Consider the following 15715-nt stretch of genomic DNA (forward strand, 5'->3'; position numbering starts at 1 on the left):
GCGGCGTGCTTTACACCACGGCATCCGACGCTTTGCATTGCACTTGGTGATGGAAGGCTTGGATGCAGCTGCTCAGCCATGGAAACCCATTCCATGAAGCTCTCTACGCACTGTTGTTGGGCTCATCTGAAGGCCACACCAAGTTTGGAGGTCTTTAGCTATTGACTCTGCAGACAGTTGGTGACTTCTGCGCACTGTGCGCTTCAGCATGCGCAGACCCCGCCCTGTCATGTGACGTGGCCTACCACTTGGTGGCTGAGTGGCTGTTGTTCCCAGTGGCTTCCACTTTGTTATAATCCCACTAACAGTTGAGCGTGGAATATTTAGTAGCCAGGAAATGTCACGGATGGACTTATTGCCCAGGTGGCCACCTATCACGGGACCACGCTTGGAGTCACTGAGCTCCTGAGAGCGACCCATTCTTTCACCAATGTTTGTAGAAGCCGTCTGCATGCCTAGGGGCTTGATTGTATACACCTGTGGTCATGGAGGGGATTGGAACACCTGAATCACATGATTGGGAGGGGATTGGAACACCTGAATCACATGATATGGAGGGGATTGGAACACCTGAATCACATGATATGGAGGGGATTGGAACACCTGAATCACATGATATGGAGGGGATTGGAACACCTGAATCACATGATATGGAGGGGATTGGAACACCTGAATCACATGATTGGGAGGGCGGGGCCAATACTTTTGGCAATATAATACAGGATCACAATGGGTCAGTTGGGTGGGCAGTAAATCAAGCGACAATACGATCATATATATAATTGTATCATCTAATCTCTTTTACAATGAAATAATTGAATTCCCCTCAATAAAGCGTTTCCCGAACGTGATTTTTTTTCAGACATACAGTAAAACAGAAAGTGCGCAAAACATGTCCCGCGATGAGGAATTTTTTTGTTGACTCTGTTACAACTGGGATGCTCATTGGAGTGAACGCGGTCTCTGAATGAATTTGCCCCGGGGAGCAGCCTAGTCGTTGTTATCGCCGTCTCATGGAGAAACAGAAAAAGCTAATTAGCCGGAATATGTTGTAACAGCAAAAATTTGTGAAGTAAAATTGTAACAATCTGAAGTGTTGGCGTTCCTTCATCTCCTCGTTACGTCTTCATTTGTCACCCCGATGTCGGCGCTCTGAACTCGCGCCATTCTTTCCTCATATAGCTGGAGGGATCTCTTTGCTGCAAAACTTTGTCTTTTTTTTTTTTTGCATCTTTCAGGAATCGATGGAAGATTGTTTATGCTTTCTGAATGTTTCCCCCGCCAGGGGGGGAGGAGAGGGGGGGGGTTATTGTTTTACAAGAAAAATAGTCTGAAGGGTTTTCTTTTCTTTATTTTTCAGATAAAATTACAGAATTGCGTTGTTTGCGGCTGTATTGATCCACATCAACGGAAAAGGTCACTTCCTTCCATGTTCTCTATCGGAAGCCGATGTATGGCGTCTGCAATGAGGATTTGAGGTCGTGTGAGAAGGAACGCCGCCGCCGCCGCCGTGTACGAGCGAAACCTTTACAACTGACGCTTACCCCTGACATCGGATGGCGCTCGGACCTGCAGGTACGTGTCTCATTGAAAGCCTGCGCGCATGCGTGTTTGGACCAGCTGAGTGTACATGTCTATGTGGGGCAACAGGGAGGTGTAAGCAATGGCTTGTCTCATGGGTGCAAAAAGTCCAACCCAAGATTGGTCCACTGTGGGAAGGCTGGAGAAATGACAGACTACCTGTTCTCAGGGCTGAAACTAGGGTGTGGGGGGATGGGGGGCACTTGCCCAGGGCGCTGCATCAAGAGGGGCGCCACCAGGGTGCTCCATACTGGGAACTACTGTGCCGATCAAGACTAATGGACAATTGGCGCCAGCTGCACAGCGCACTAGCTCTGAATGACTCCGCCCGCCAACCTCATAAAAAAGCATTCTTCAGCGATGCTTCAGGTTGGCCAAGGACCTGGATTAGGAAGGGGGGCTTCAGAGGAGGACCTGGACTTGGGGGCTGCAGAAGAGGCCCTGGACTTGGGGGGGGGGGGGTGCAGAGGAGGACCTGGACTTAGAGGAGGGGTGCAGAGGAGGACCTGGACTTGGAGGGGGAGGTAGCAGAGGAGGACCTGAACTTGTGTGGGGGGGGAGCTGCAGAGGAGGCCTTGGACTTGCAGAGAGGGGGTGCAGAGGAAGCCCTGGACTTGTGGGGGGGGGGATGCAGAGGAGGACCTGGACTTGAAAGGGGGGTGCAGAGGAGGCCCTGGACTTGGAGGGGGGGGTGCAGAGGAGGACCTGAACTTGGGGAGGGGGGCGGCAGAGGAGGCCCTGGACTTGAAGGGGGGGTGCAGAGGAGGACCTGAACTTGGGGAGGGGGGCGGCAGAGGAAGCCCTGGACTTGGAGGGGGGTGCAGAAGAGGCCCTGGACTTGGAGGGGGGCTGCAGAGGAGGCCCTGGACTTGGAGGGGGGCTGCAGAGGAGGCCCTGGACTTGGAGGGGGCTGCAGAGGAGGCCCTGGACTTGGAGGGGGCTGCAGAGGAGGCCCTGGACTTGGAAGGGGGCTGCAGAGGAGGCCCTGGACTTGGAGGGGGGTGCAGAAGAGGCCCTGGACTTGGAGGGGGGCTGCAGAGGAGGCCCTGGACTTGGAGGGGGGCTGCAGAGGAGGCCCTGGACTTGGAGGGGGCTGCAGAGGAGGCCGTTGACTTGGAGGGGGGCTGCAGAGGAGGCCCTGGACTTGGAGGGGGCTGCAGAGGAGGCCCTTGACTTGGAGGGGGGCTGCAGAGGAGGCCCTGGACTTGGAGGGGGGCTGCAGAGGAGGATGTGGACTTGGAGGGGCCAGCCCCTTCCCTTTACAATGACTAGTCGGGGAACTGTCATTCGGCTATGCATAGCGTTGGGATCGGTCATGTGCACCAGATGGAGCTTTTTTTTAGCGAGTCAGCGGATGGCAGGCATTGCGATTGAGGATTAGAATGAGGGACACTATATTTAACGAAGGACTTGTCAAACATTATGGGTGCCTATGCTTCTGGATTATTCATTTATTTATTTTTTGAGGATGAGTATTGGTACACACATACTCATTCATGACACATACTCATTCATGTGGGGGGGGTGGGGCGGTATCTGGGCGCCCTCTTATTGTTGTTAAAGGGGCTCCAGATTACAATAACCCCTTCACCCTCAGACCCCCATAACTGGGCCAGGGTTGTGCGAAAGAGGCCCTTGTTCTCATCAACATGAGGACAAGGTGCTTTGACAAGAGCCCCCACCCCCGACAAGGCTCCGCCCCCAAATTAAGGGTGTTCCTTTTTTCTTTTCTTTTTTTTGCTATGGTACATGCTCCCTAGGGGAGTGCTCATCCCCTTCCCCTTCCCCCCACCCTGCTTGAACTGAACCCAGGGCAGTTTGGCTCCTTAACCCTCTGAACAGCAGAGCTCAGACTGGGAGAAAGAGAAGAAGCAAAAAAGACAGTCAACTGTGTTGCAGTGCTTATTAGCATATGGCCATGCAGATAGCGGGTGAGAGCAGAGGAACCAGGAAAGGTAAAATATACACATATTAAACTTTAGGGTTAATGAAAGCAGTGTACAAAATTGAATAATGGCCCAAAAATCTGCAAAAATGAAGATTGATGTTCTGTGGTTCAAGCTCTGCCTTTTCTCTAAGACCGCTACAGTTTCACCGACAGACTCATGTGTTAAGAAGCCGGGGTTTACAGGCAACATTTACAGGCCCAGGTCTCACTGGGTCAGCATGGGGTCCAGGCCCAGACCTCATTAGGTCAGCACAGTGTCCAGGCCCAGGCCCCATTGGGTGAGCACAGGGCCCAGGCCCAGACCCTGTTGGGTCAGCATGGTGCCTAGGCCCCACTGGGTTAGCACAGGCCCCATTTGGTCAGCATGGTGCCCAGGCCAAGGCCCCAATGGGTCAGCACAATGCCCAGGTCCCATTGGGTCAGCACAGGGCCCAGAACCCATTGGGTGAGCACAGGGCACAGGCCCTGTTGGGTCAGCATGGTGCCCAGGCCCATAGGGTTAGCACAAAACCCAGGCCCCATTGGTCAGCAAGGGGCCCCTTTGGGTCAGCACAGGGCCCAGACTCCATTGGGTGAGCACAAGGCCAAGGCCCCATTGGGTCAGCATGAGGCCTCTTTTGGTCAGCACTTGACCCAGGCCCCATTAGGACAGCATGAGGCTCCTTTGGGTCAGCACACAGCTCAGGCCCGTCAGGAGACTTGCATTGGTGTCAGAGGTGAAGCAAGCTCAAGAAGAGGTAGAGGGTAGGTCTACAGCCGGTGGAGATCGTATCAGGTGGATGGCAGGTCATGGTTGATAGTGTTCAGAGGATGGTTAACAACTGCAGAAAGGAGTCACAGTGATGGTGCTAAGCTTTGCTTCTCCACCACAATCCAGAAGGACACACATGGGGGTGAGCACCAGGGTGACCTGTGATGGTTGCAGGGAAGATCTAGGTCTGTGTATGGGCCATGGGCAAAGACCCTCTGGGCTGGGTGCACACAGGCAGCTGGGGTGGCTATCACAGTGATGGTGCTAAGCTTTGCTTCTCTACCACAATCCAGAAGGACACACATGGGGGTGAGCACCGGGGTGACCTGTGATGGTTGCAGGGAAGATCTAGGTCTGTGTATGGGCCACAGGCAAGGACCTCTGGGCTGTGTTCACACAGGCAGCTGGGGTGGCTGTCACAGTGATGGTGCTAAGCTCCCCTTCCCCACCACACATCCAGAAGGACACACATGGGGGTGAGCACCGGGGGGGACCTGTGATGGTTGCAGGGTAGATCTAGGTCTGTGTATGGGCCACGGGCAAGGACCTCTGGGCTGTGTGCACACAGGCAGCTGGGGTGGCTGTTATGTAGGCTGTAAAGGGCCCCATGCAAGGGTGGACTGACCATTGGAGCACTTGGGCACTGCCTGAGGGCCCAGGGTCAGTAGGGGGCCCCATGAGATGCCCCTGGTACCCTTTATAGGCTTTTCATAGGCTTTTTTGGGTGTGGGCGAGGACACGAAGCCCCATGATTTCCTATTGCCCGGGGGCCCCATGAGTTGTCAGTCCACCCCTGGCCCCATGAGTTGTCAGTCCACCCCTGGCCCCATGAGTTGTCAGTCCACCCCTGGCCCCATGAGTTGTCAGTCCACCTTTGGCCCCATGATTTCTAATGGTGGCCCTGATGAGAAGAAGGCAACGTGAGCAGTCTGCTGAACCTGACTTGTAGACGTTATGCAAAGCTTAGATTTCTTCCCTGCAGATATCCAGCACCATTGGAGTGTTTTCAGTTCAGCCTTCCCATTCCACCGATCGATCAGACTTGTTGCCGGGGATTCTGAGCATATTGTTTCTACAACAGACTCCTCGGTAAGAGGACCCCCCGCATCCCTCCGAGTTGCAGCCCGTTCGTGTCAAGCTGATTTTCAAAGCAGAACACGGGGACTTTTTAAGGACAAAAAGCCGATAAAACTCTATTTTATCGCTCTTCAATCCTCTGCCGCAGCCCGGAGTGAGATGAATATTCATGGAAGTCGATGTGAGCTCTTCTCTTGTACCGTGAGCAATAATCAAACAAGAGGCAGATAAGTGTAAAAGTGCATTCAATGTCAAAAAGCAATTTATTGCAAAAAACCCGTCCGCTCGGTCTACACTATCATTCCTCATTATTAAATATACGTATTGGCAAACACGCCTCTGGAGATCTTATTAAAATAATGGACGCCTGTTAACAAGGAAAATGTTTTTCTAGCCATAAGCCATTAAGACGGAGAAGTTATCCGAAGGAGAGATAGGACGGCGTCGGAGGAGTGCGAGCGCGGCGATATGCCCGGCGGTTTGTGCGTTCCTGGAGGGGACAAAATATTGCGGCTGATTGGGCGTTCATTCTGAGCCTGTCATGGCGGTGATGGCAAGGCCGCGGATGCCGAATGCGTCGGGGGTGGGGTGGGGGAAGGAATTAACGGCACGCACCAGATTCCGATGACTATTTAGGGTGATGGAGGCAAAGCTTTAATCGCTGAACAACAGACAGACGTGAGACGCAATTCATGTGAATACTAGTAATTATCCGCTTCCCCTCCACCAGAAATACTGCGACAGGGTGGCAGAGGTGCGCAAAATCACACATATATATACAAAATTTTGCAGTTCCGGGCAGAGGCGGACTGTCAACTCATGGGGCCCCCGGGCAATAGGGGATCATGGGGCCCCTGTGTCCTTGCCCAAACTCAAAAAAGCCTATGAAAAAGGTACCAGGGGCATCTCATGGGGCCCTCTACTGACCTCAGGCCCTCGGGCAGTGCCCGAGTTTCCAAATGGTCAGTCCGCCCATGGTTCTGGGTAGGGGGTGCGCGCCCTACCCGCGCCCAGTGGTGTATTTAGGCTTTGTGCTGCCCTAGGCAACACAAAAATCAGCCCCCCCCCTCCCCCCCACAGAGAGACCCTAACACCGACCAACACTCCCCTCCCCTACAAATAGAGTCTGACATTGACCAACAACACCCCAGACCAGGGGCGGACTGACAACTCATGGGGCCCCCTACTGACCCCGGGCCCTTGGGCAGTGCCCGAGTTTCCAAATGGTCAGTCCACCCCTGGTTCCAGGTAGAGGGCGCGCGCCCTACCCGCGCCCAGTGGTGTATTTAGGTTTTGTGCTGCCCTAGGCAACACAAAAATCAGCCCCCCCCCTCCCTCCCACGGAGAGACCCTAACACCGACCAACACTCCCCTCCCCTACAAATAGAGTCTGACATTGACCAACAACACCCCAGACCAGGGGCGGACTGACAACTCATGGGGCCCCCAGGCAATAGGGAATCATGGGGCCCCTGTGTCCTTGCCCACACTCAAAAAAGCCTATGATAAAGGTACCAGGGGCATCTCATGGGGCCCCCTACTGACCCCGGGCCCTCGGGCAGCGCCCGAGTGCTCGAATGGTCAGTCCGTCCCTGCCCCAGACCCCTGCCCCCATCCGAGAGAGCCTTCCACTACCACCACCCCTCATACAGTGGCAACCCACCACCCCGGCAAGAGAGAAGACACTCCCCTTCACAGCTCCGGACATCCCCGGGAACAAGAGCCGGGCTCTGCATACACCATCAAGCAGCCCGCAGCCTCTCTCAGATCCCACCTGGTCCCCATGCTGCGTGTGTCCCTTCTTCCATCCCGGAAAAATGGCGCCCTAGGCAAATGCCTTGCTTGCCTTGTGGTAAATACGCCCCTGCCCGCGCCGCCATTCACGGCCTCGGCTGATTCCTCGCCGGCACCCGGTGATCGCTGAGTATCTCCGACGGGGGAGAGTCCTATATGTAAACAATGCATATCTCTCCCCTGTCGGCTCCTGCACACTGCTTTGTATGGCTCTGCATAGCAGCATGCTCACAGTGAAACACACAGTTACCCCTTTGATCACCCCAGATGTTAACCCCTTCCTGCCCAGTGCCATTAGTACAGAGTCAGTGCTTTTTATTAGCACGGATCACTGTATTGGTGTCACTGGGGATGTCAGTGGCAGTTAGTCAGTTCCCCTCCCCAGTGTCAGAATGCCCGCCGCAGTCCCACTATGAGTCGCTGGTCGCCGCCATTACTAGTAAAAATAATCCCAGTATCTATCCCGCCATTTGTAGACGCTATAACTTTCACGGAAACCAATTCATTTACACGTATCGGGATTTTTTTTAGCGAAGACACGGAGCGGGATGTCACAGCGAAGACACGGAGCGGGATGTCACAGCGAAGACACGGAGCAGAATACATTTCGGCCGAAATTTGTGACAAAATTATTTTTTTTCCATTTTTTTACTGGACCCATATTTGGTTTGTGACATTTTCCCGGGAGTTGTTATCCGCCCCTTTCCTGACATTTACTGACGGGCACCAGGGGTTGTCGGGTTGGCGCTCTGCTCAGTGACAGGATCGGATGTGTCCATTGGTCAGCAGGATATTTTTCCGTCGGTGGGTGTTGGGTGTGGTTCATCGTGATTGATGTGGATCTGTATCACTGGATGGTGTCATTAATAATGGATTTGCATGGACTCACGCTGGGGGTTCATTTACCAAAAAATCTGCTGCAGCTCTGTATAGGAACCAATCAGCTTCCAGGTCTTATTGCCAAAGCTTCACTGAACCAGCTGAAGATAGCAGTTGATTGGTTTCTCTGAAGAACTGCACCAGATTTTGCACCCGTCAGGTTTAGTAAATCTCCCCCAATGCGTCTATTTACTTGTCACTTTCTGCGTGAAGGAGTAGGGTTCTATGGATCCCTTACTATTGGAAAAGATGGGGGGTGGCTGGTATCTTGGACCCTCCTTGTTTTTAAAGAGGGCTTCTAGATTCTGATAAGCCCCTGCCCGCAGACCCCACACAACCAATTATTATTTTTTAGAAGCCCGTAAGGTATTGCACCCAGGAAGTCAGGTGGACAGCAGGGATTGGTGGGGGAGGTCATGTGGACAGTAGACATAGGCGGGGGAGCTCATATGGACATCAGAGATTGGTGGGGGAGGTCATGTGGACAGCAGGGGCAGGGGAGGTCATGTAGACATCGGAGATTGGTGGTAGGGGGGGGGGTCATGTGGACAGCAGAAATTGGTGGGTAGGTAGTCTAGACAGTTAAGATTGCCGTGGGTGGTCATGTGGACATCAGAGATTGGTGGAGGAGGTCATGCGTACATCAGAGATTGGTGGAGGAGGTCATGCGTACATCAAACATTGGTGGGGAAGGTCATGTGTACATCAAGGATTGGCAGTGGAGGTCATGTAGAGATCGGAAATTGGTGGGGGGGGTCATGTGGATAGCAGAGATTGGTGGGGGAGGTCAAGTGGACAGTGGAGCATGAAGTGTAGCTCATGTGGACAGCAGAGATTGGCGAGGAGGTCAAGTGGACAGCAGAGTTTGATGTGGGAAGTCGTGTGGAAAGCATAGATTGAAGGGGGAGGCCATGTGAACAGCAGAGGTTGACAGGGGAGTTGACAGGTTATGTGGACATCAGAGATTGGTGGGGGAGTTCATGTGGACAGAAGAGATTGGTAGAGGAGGTCATGTGGACAGCAGAGATTGGTGGGGGAGGTCATGTGGACATCAGAGTTTGGTGGAGGAGGTCATGTGGACATCAGAGATAGGTGGAGGGGGTCATGTGGACAGCAGACATAGGTGGGGGAGGCCACGTGGACATCAGAGATTGGTGGGAGGAAGGTCATGTGGACAGCAGAGATAGATGGGGGAGGTTATGTGGACAGCAGGGGCAGGGGAGGTCATGTAGACATCGGAGATTGGTGGTGGGGGGGGTCATGGGGACAGCAGAGATTGGTGGGTAGGTAGTCTAGACAGCTAAGATTGCCGTGGGCGGTCATGTGGACATCAGAGATTGGTGGAGGAGGTCATGCGTACATCAAACATTGGTGGGGAAGGTCATGTGTACATCAAGGATTGGCAGTGGAGGTCATGTAGAGATCGGAAATTGGTGATGGGGGGGGGGTCATGTGGATAGCAGAGATTGGTGGGGGAGGTCAAGTGGACAGTGGAGCATGACAGTGTAGCTCATGTGGACAGCAGAGATTGGCGAGGAGGTCAAGTGGACAGCAGAGTTTGATGTGGGAAGTCATGTGGAAAGCAGAGATTGAAGGGGGAGGCTATGTGAACAGCAGAGATTGGTAGAGGAGGTCATGTGGACATCAGAGATTGGTGGGGGAGGTCATGTGGACATCAGAGTTTGGTGGAGGAGGTCATGTGGACATCAGAGATAGGCGGAGGAGGTCATGTGGACAGCAGACATAGCTGGGGGAGGCCATGTGGACATCAGAGATTGGTGGGAGGGAGGTCATGTGGACAGTGGTAGTGGAGGTCATGTGGACAGCAAAGGTTGATGTCGGAGGTCACGTGGACAACTGAGATTGGTGTAGGAGGTCATGTGCACAGTGGACATAGGTGGGGGAGGCTACATGGACATCAGAGATTGGTGGAGGAGGTCATGTGCACAGTGGAGAGTGGAAATGGAGGTCATGCGGACAGCAGAGATTTGCGGGAAGGTCATGTAGGCATCTAAGATTGGTGTGGGCGGTCATGTGGACATCAGAGATTAATGGGGGAGGTCATGTGGACAGCAGAGATTGAGGGGGGAGGTCATGTGGACAGCAGAGATGGGTGGAGGAGGTCATGTGGACAGCAGAGATAGTTGGGGAAGGTCATGTGGACAGCAGAGATAGATGGGGGAGGTCATGTGGACAGCAGAGATAGATGGGGGAGGTCATGTGGACAGCAGAGATAGATGGGGGAGGTCATGTGAACAGCAGAGATAGATGGGGGAGGTCATGTGGACAGCAGAGATAGATGGGGGAGGTCATGTGGACAGCAGAGATAGATGGGGGAGGTCATGTTGACAGCAGAGATAGATGGGGGAGGTCATGTGGACAGCAGAGATAAATGGGGGAGGTCATGTGGACAGCAGAGGTAGATGGGGGAGGTCATGTGCACAGTAGACATAGCTGGGGGAGGTCATGTGGACAGCAGAGATAGATGGGGGAGGTCATGTGAACAGCAGAGATAGATGGGGGAGGTCATGTGAACAGCAGAGATAGATGGGGGTGGTCATGTGGACAGCAGAGATAGATGGGGGAGGTCATGTGGACAGCAGAGATAAATGGGGGAGGTCATGTGGACAGCAGAGATAGATGGGGGAGGTCATGTTGACAGCAGAGATAGATGGGGGAGGTCATGTGGACAGCAGAGATAAATGGGGGAGGTCATGTGGACAGCAGAGGTAGATGGGGGAGGTCATGTGCACAGTAGACATAGCTGGGGGAGGTCATGTGGACATTGCAGATAGATAGGGGAGGTCATGTGGACTGCAGAGATAGATTTGGGAGGTCATGTGGACATCAGAGTTTGGGGGAGGAGGTCATGTGGACATCAGAGTTTGGGGGAGGAGGTCATGTGGACATCAGAGTTTGGTGGAGGAGGTCATGTGGACATCAGAGTTTGGGGGAGGAGGTCATGTGGACATCAGAGTTTGGTGGAGGAGGTCATGTGGACATCAGAGTTTGGGGGAGGAGGTCATGTGGACATCAGAGTTTGGGGGAGGAGGTCATGTGGACATCAGAGTTTGGGGGAGGAGGTCATGTGGACATCAGAGTTTGGTGGAGGAGGTCATGTGGACATCAGAGTTTGGTGGAGGAGGTCATGTGGACATCAGAGTTTGGGGGAGGAGGTCATGTGGACATCAGAGTTTGGGGGAGGAGGTCATGTGGACATCAGAGTTTGGTGGAGGAGGTCATGTGGACATCAGAGTTTGGGGGAGGAGGTCATGTGGACATCAGAGTTTGGTGGAGGAGGTCATGTGGACATCAGAGTTTGGGGGAGGAGGTCATGTGGACATCAGAGTTTGGGGGAGGAGGTCATGTGGACATCAGAGTTTGGTGGAGGAGGTCATGTGGACATCAGAGTTTGGTGGAGGAGGTCATGTGGACATCAGAGTTTGGGGGAGGAGGTCATGTGGACATCAGAGTTTGGTGGAGGAGGTCATGTGGACATCAGAGTTTGGGGGAGGAGGTCATGTGGACAGTAGACATTGGCTTTGTGAATTGTATGATCCTCCAACATCTAAATGCTACATAATACAACAAATCCCAAATCAACGGATTCGCAAATTCCTTATATAGCTAGAAAATATTTTTTTTTCTGGCGGGGGGGGGGGGGGGGGGGGGCAGGGGCTGTATTGTATGTCTTCTCAGGACTGACCACCCTAAACTGCCTCTCCGGTGTGGATGGGCCTCCTGCTTTGTGACTCCTGTTTAGTAAATCTCGCTGTAACAGAAGGATACGACGTATTGGCGGCGCGCGTTCCATACATTGCGAGCGTTGAGCGCGCTGGGGGGAGCTGACAGCTCCAATTCACACTGGTTCCCCTCCATGTGACGGGTGTAATCCGGCGATATCTGATATGTAAATAATGAATGTGATCCATGCATGGGACGATCCCTATTAGATAGAAGACGCAGCGCCTGTGAACCCGCGCCGCGGCGGAGGAATATGCAAATTGTGCGCTATTTGTGTTCCCGGATCTGCAGATGGAATGTTAACTCTTTACAGGGAAATGCCGGCTTATCACAGCAAAAAATAATTCGAGTTCAGTCAGGCGAACCGAACGACATGAACCGCGTGCTTTCCGGGGCGATTTCGGAATATCCGACACCCATGTTACAGAGTCACTGAGCCCCCCACAGTACAATCAGTCTGTAGATGCAGGAAAGCATGATTGCTATACTCACTGTGGAACCTAAGGGGTTAATCCTCTGCATTGTGTAAAAAGGCTGTTTGATCCTGTCTTCTCTGATCCTCCCCTTCTTCTACTGTCCCCAATCCATCAGCTGATAGAACTGAGCCTTGGGGGCAAGCTGCACATGCTCAGTTTGGTGTGTATTGCTGGAGAGATATTTCTTACTTTGGGAGGGTGCATGTGATCAGCACAGGGCCAATCAGCACTGTCCAGACAGGGTCAGGGGCTATGCAGCCTCATAGGACAATCAGAACAGAATGAAAACTCCTCCTACAAGCTTTAACCGGTGCTCAGCTGGACACTGATAGGAGTCACAAGACTGCTCTATACTGCTGATGAGAAAAGGGATTTATCAGTTTATATTTACTAAAATAATTACATTTTCATGTTCTGTGTACTGTGGGAGAGCGGGTATAGTGAATGCGGGGTCCGGGGAGGGAGGATATAGTGAATGCGGGGTCCGGGGAGAGCGGGTATAGTGAATGCGGGGTCCGGGGAGAGCAGATATAGTGAATGTGAGGTCCGGGGAGACCAGATATAGTGAATGCGGGGTCCGGGGAGAGCGGATATAGTGAATGCGGGGTCCGGGGAGAGCGGATATAGTGAATGCGGGGTCCAGGGAGAGCGTATATAGTGAATGTGGGGTCCGGGGAGAGCGGATATAGTGAATGCGGGGTCCGGGGAGAGTGGATACAGTGAATGGAGGGTAAGGGGAGAGCGGATATAGTGAATGCGGGGTCCGGGGAGAGCAGATATAGTGAATGCGGGGTCCGGGGAGAGCGGATATAGTGAATGCGGGGTCCGGGGAGAGCGGATATAGTGAATGCGGGGTCCGGGGAGAGCGGATATAGTGAATGTGGGGTCCGGGGAGAGCGGATATAGTGAATGCGGGGTCCGGGGAGAGCGGATATAGTGAATGCGGGGTCCGGGGAGAGCGGATATAGTGAATGCGGGGTCCGGGGAGAGCGGATATAGTGAATGCGGGGTCCGGGGAGAGCGGATACAGTGAATGCGGGGTCCGGGGAGAGCGGATATAGTGAATGCGGGGTCCGGGGAGAGCGGATATAGTGAATGCGGGGCCCGGGGAGAGCGGATATAGTGAATGCGGGGTCGGGGAGACCACATATAGTGAATGCGGGGTCCGGGGAGAGCGGATATAGTGAACGCGGGGTCCGGGGAGAGCGGATATAGTGAATGCGGGGTCCGGGGAGAGCGGATATAGTGAATGCGGGGTCCGGGGAGACCACATATAGTGAATGCGGGGTCCGGGGAGAGCAGATATAGTGAATGCGGGGTCCGGGGAGAGCGGATATAGTGAATGCGGGGTCCGGGGAGAGCGGATATAGTGAATGCGGGGTCCGGGGAGAGCGGATATAGTGAATGCGGGGTCCGGGGAGAGCGGATATAGTGAATGCGGGGTCCGGGGAGAGTGGATATAGTGAATGCGGGGTCCGGGGAGACCACATATAGTGAATGCGGGGTCCGGGGAGAGCGGATATAGTGAATGCGGGGTCCGGGGAGAGAGGATATAGTGAATGCGGGGTCCGGGGAGAGAGGATATAGTGAATGCGGGGTCCGGGGAGAGCGGATATAGTGAATGCGGGGTCCGGGGAGAGCGGATATAGTGAACGCGGGGTCCGGGGAGCCCACATATAGTGAATGCGGGGTCCGGGGAGAGCGGATATAGTGAACGCGGGGTCCGGGGAGACCACACATAGTGAATGCGGGGTCCGGGGAGAGCGGATATAGTGAATGCGGGGTCCGGGGAGAGTGGATATAGTGAATGCGGGGTCCGGGGAGGGCGGATATAGTGAATGCGGGGTCCGGGGAGAGCGGATATAGTGAATGCGGGGTCCGGGGAGAGCGGATATAGTGAATGCGGGGTCCGGGGAGACCAGATATAGTGAATGTGGGGTCCGGGGAGAGCGGATATAGTGAATGCGGGGTCCGGGGAGAGCGGATATAGTGAATGCGGGGTCCGGGGAGAGCGGATATAGTGAATGCGGGGTCTGGGGAGACCACATATAGTGAATGCGGGGTCCGGGGAGAGCGGATACAGTGAATGCGGGGTCCGGGGAGAGCGGATATAGTGAATGCGGGGTCCGGGGAGAGCGGATATAGTGAATGTGGGGTCCGGGGAGAGCGGATATAGTGAATGCGGGGTCCGGGGAGACCAGATATAGTGAATGTGGGGTCCGGGGAGAGCGGATATAGTGAATGCGGGGTCCGGGGAGAGCGGATATAGTGAATGCGGGGTCCGGGGAGACCAGATATAGTGAATGTGGGGTCCGGGGAGAGCGGATATAGTGAATGCCAGGTATACCCCCGAACTCTGCACTCTGTATGCAGCTAGACTAACCATGTTATCAGTGTCACACCTAAACTTCACCTTTAACCTCTGATACTCCCTCCTGTTTACAGAAAAACATAAATGTAATAAAATTAGATTCTGTTTTTGTGTAAATACAACCATTAACTTCTACCCGTCATGCGCTATGACCAGAGAAACCTGTAATCCTGGCATGTGCACACGGCTCATATCTGGGCCATACCTGGAGACACTAATCCGGTGATCATCTTGTGGTCTCATCAGCGCCGTGGCTTGGTATGGTGGACTGCGGTTGGCACATTTGGATGATGATGTTCTTTTCTATCGGTTTCACAATTTTTGTCACATCACTTTTTACAATTCTTAAGCAAGAATCGGCTTCCTGATTAAAACGTAGATTTAGATTTCTAAAAAAGAAAGGAAGATGATTGGATGGTACTTTACCTGTATTATCCTTTGACTCCCATCAACTCGTCTCCCATTTTTATTTATTTTTTTCTGGAATTACCTACATGGGTTGTGAGATGGCCAGACAAGGGGAACAGATGAACAGATATTCCCCGTTTGTACGTTTTCTTTGTGGTGCCTCCTGTGCAGACATATGGGTGCCTTATGGCCAATACAGTCCTGACTGCTGTTCCATTTTTGGGCTCAACCTTCCAACCTCTAGTGCTTCCCTTCGGGAATTTTGCCCGTTTGTTTTTACACTTACCTGTTCCAGAGGTTGTCAGGCCAGTCACACGATGTGCAGGTTCTTCCTCAGATCTCCTCCAAATGGTGGGTGGTCCTGGATGAGGCAGAGAGTGGCACTGATGTGATGACAGGCTGTGGGCTGCTTGATGGTGTATGTAGAGCCTGACTCTTGTTCCCGGGGATATGCAGAGCTGTGAAGATTAGTGCCTCTCTATCGCTGTGGGTGGAAGGCTCTCCCGGGTGGGGGGCAGGGGTGTTGTTGGTCAATGTCAGTCTCTCCACAGGAGGGGGGGTTGTGTTGGTTGGTGTCCATGGGGGCAGACAATTTTTGTGTTGCCTAGGGCAGCACAAAACCTAAATACACCATTGGCACTAGCCAATAGTGACACCATGACCAGGGGGAGGGTTGCTGATCCCCT

General features: G+C 53.5%; 1 long non-coding RNA gene across 1 annotated transcript in view; it reads left to right on the forward strand.

Moving 5' to 3' along the window:
- The window catches only part of LOC149435333 (uncharacterized), a 188793-nt gene that overhangs the window by 113244 nt on the left and 59834 nt on the right, over positions 1-15715 (forward strand). Inside the window, exon 2 of the long non-coding RNA XR_016308511.1 lies at positions 1361-1575. This is a non-coding gene — a long non-coding RNA (uncharacterized LOC149435333). The remainder of the gene's footprint in view (positions 1-1360; positions 1576-15715) is intronic.

Source organism: Staurois parvus, unplaced genomic scaffold, assembly GCF_062004578.1.
Source record: "Staurois parvus isolate SC_StPar_1 unplaced genomic scaffold, SC_StPar_1.0 ptg001536l, whole genome shotgun sequence".
Lineage (NCBI taxonomy): Eukaryota > Metazoa > Chordata > Amphibia > Anura > Ranidae > Staurois > Staurois parvus.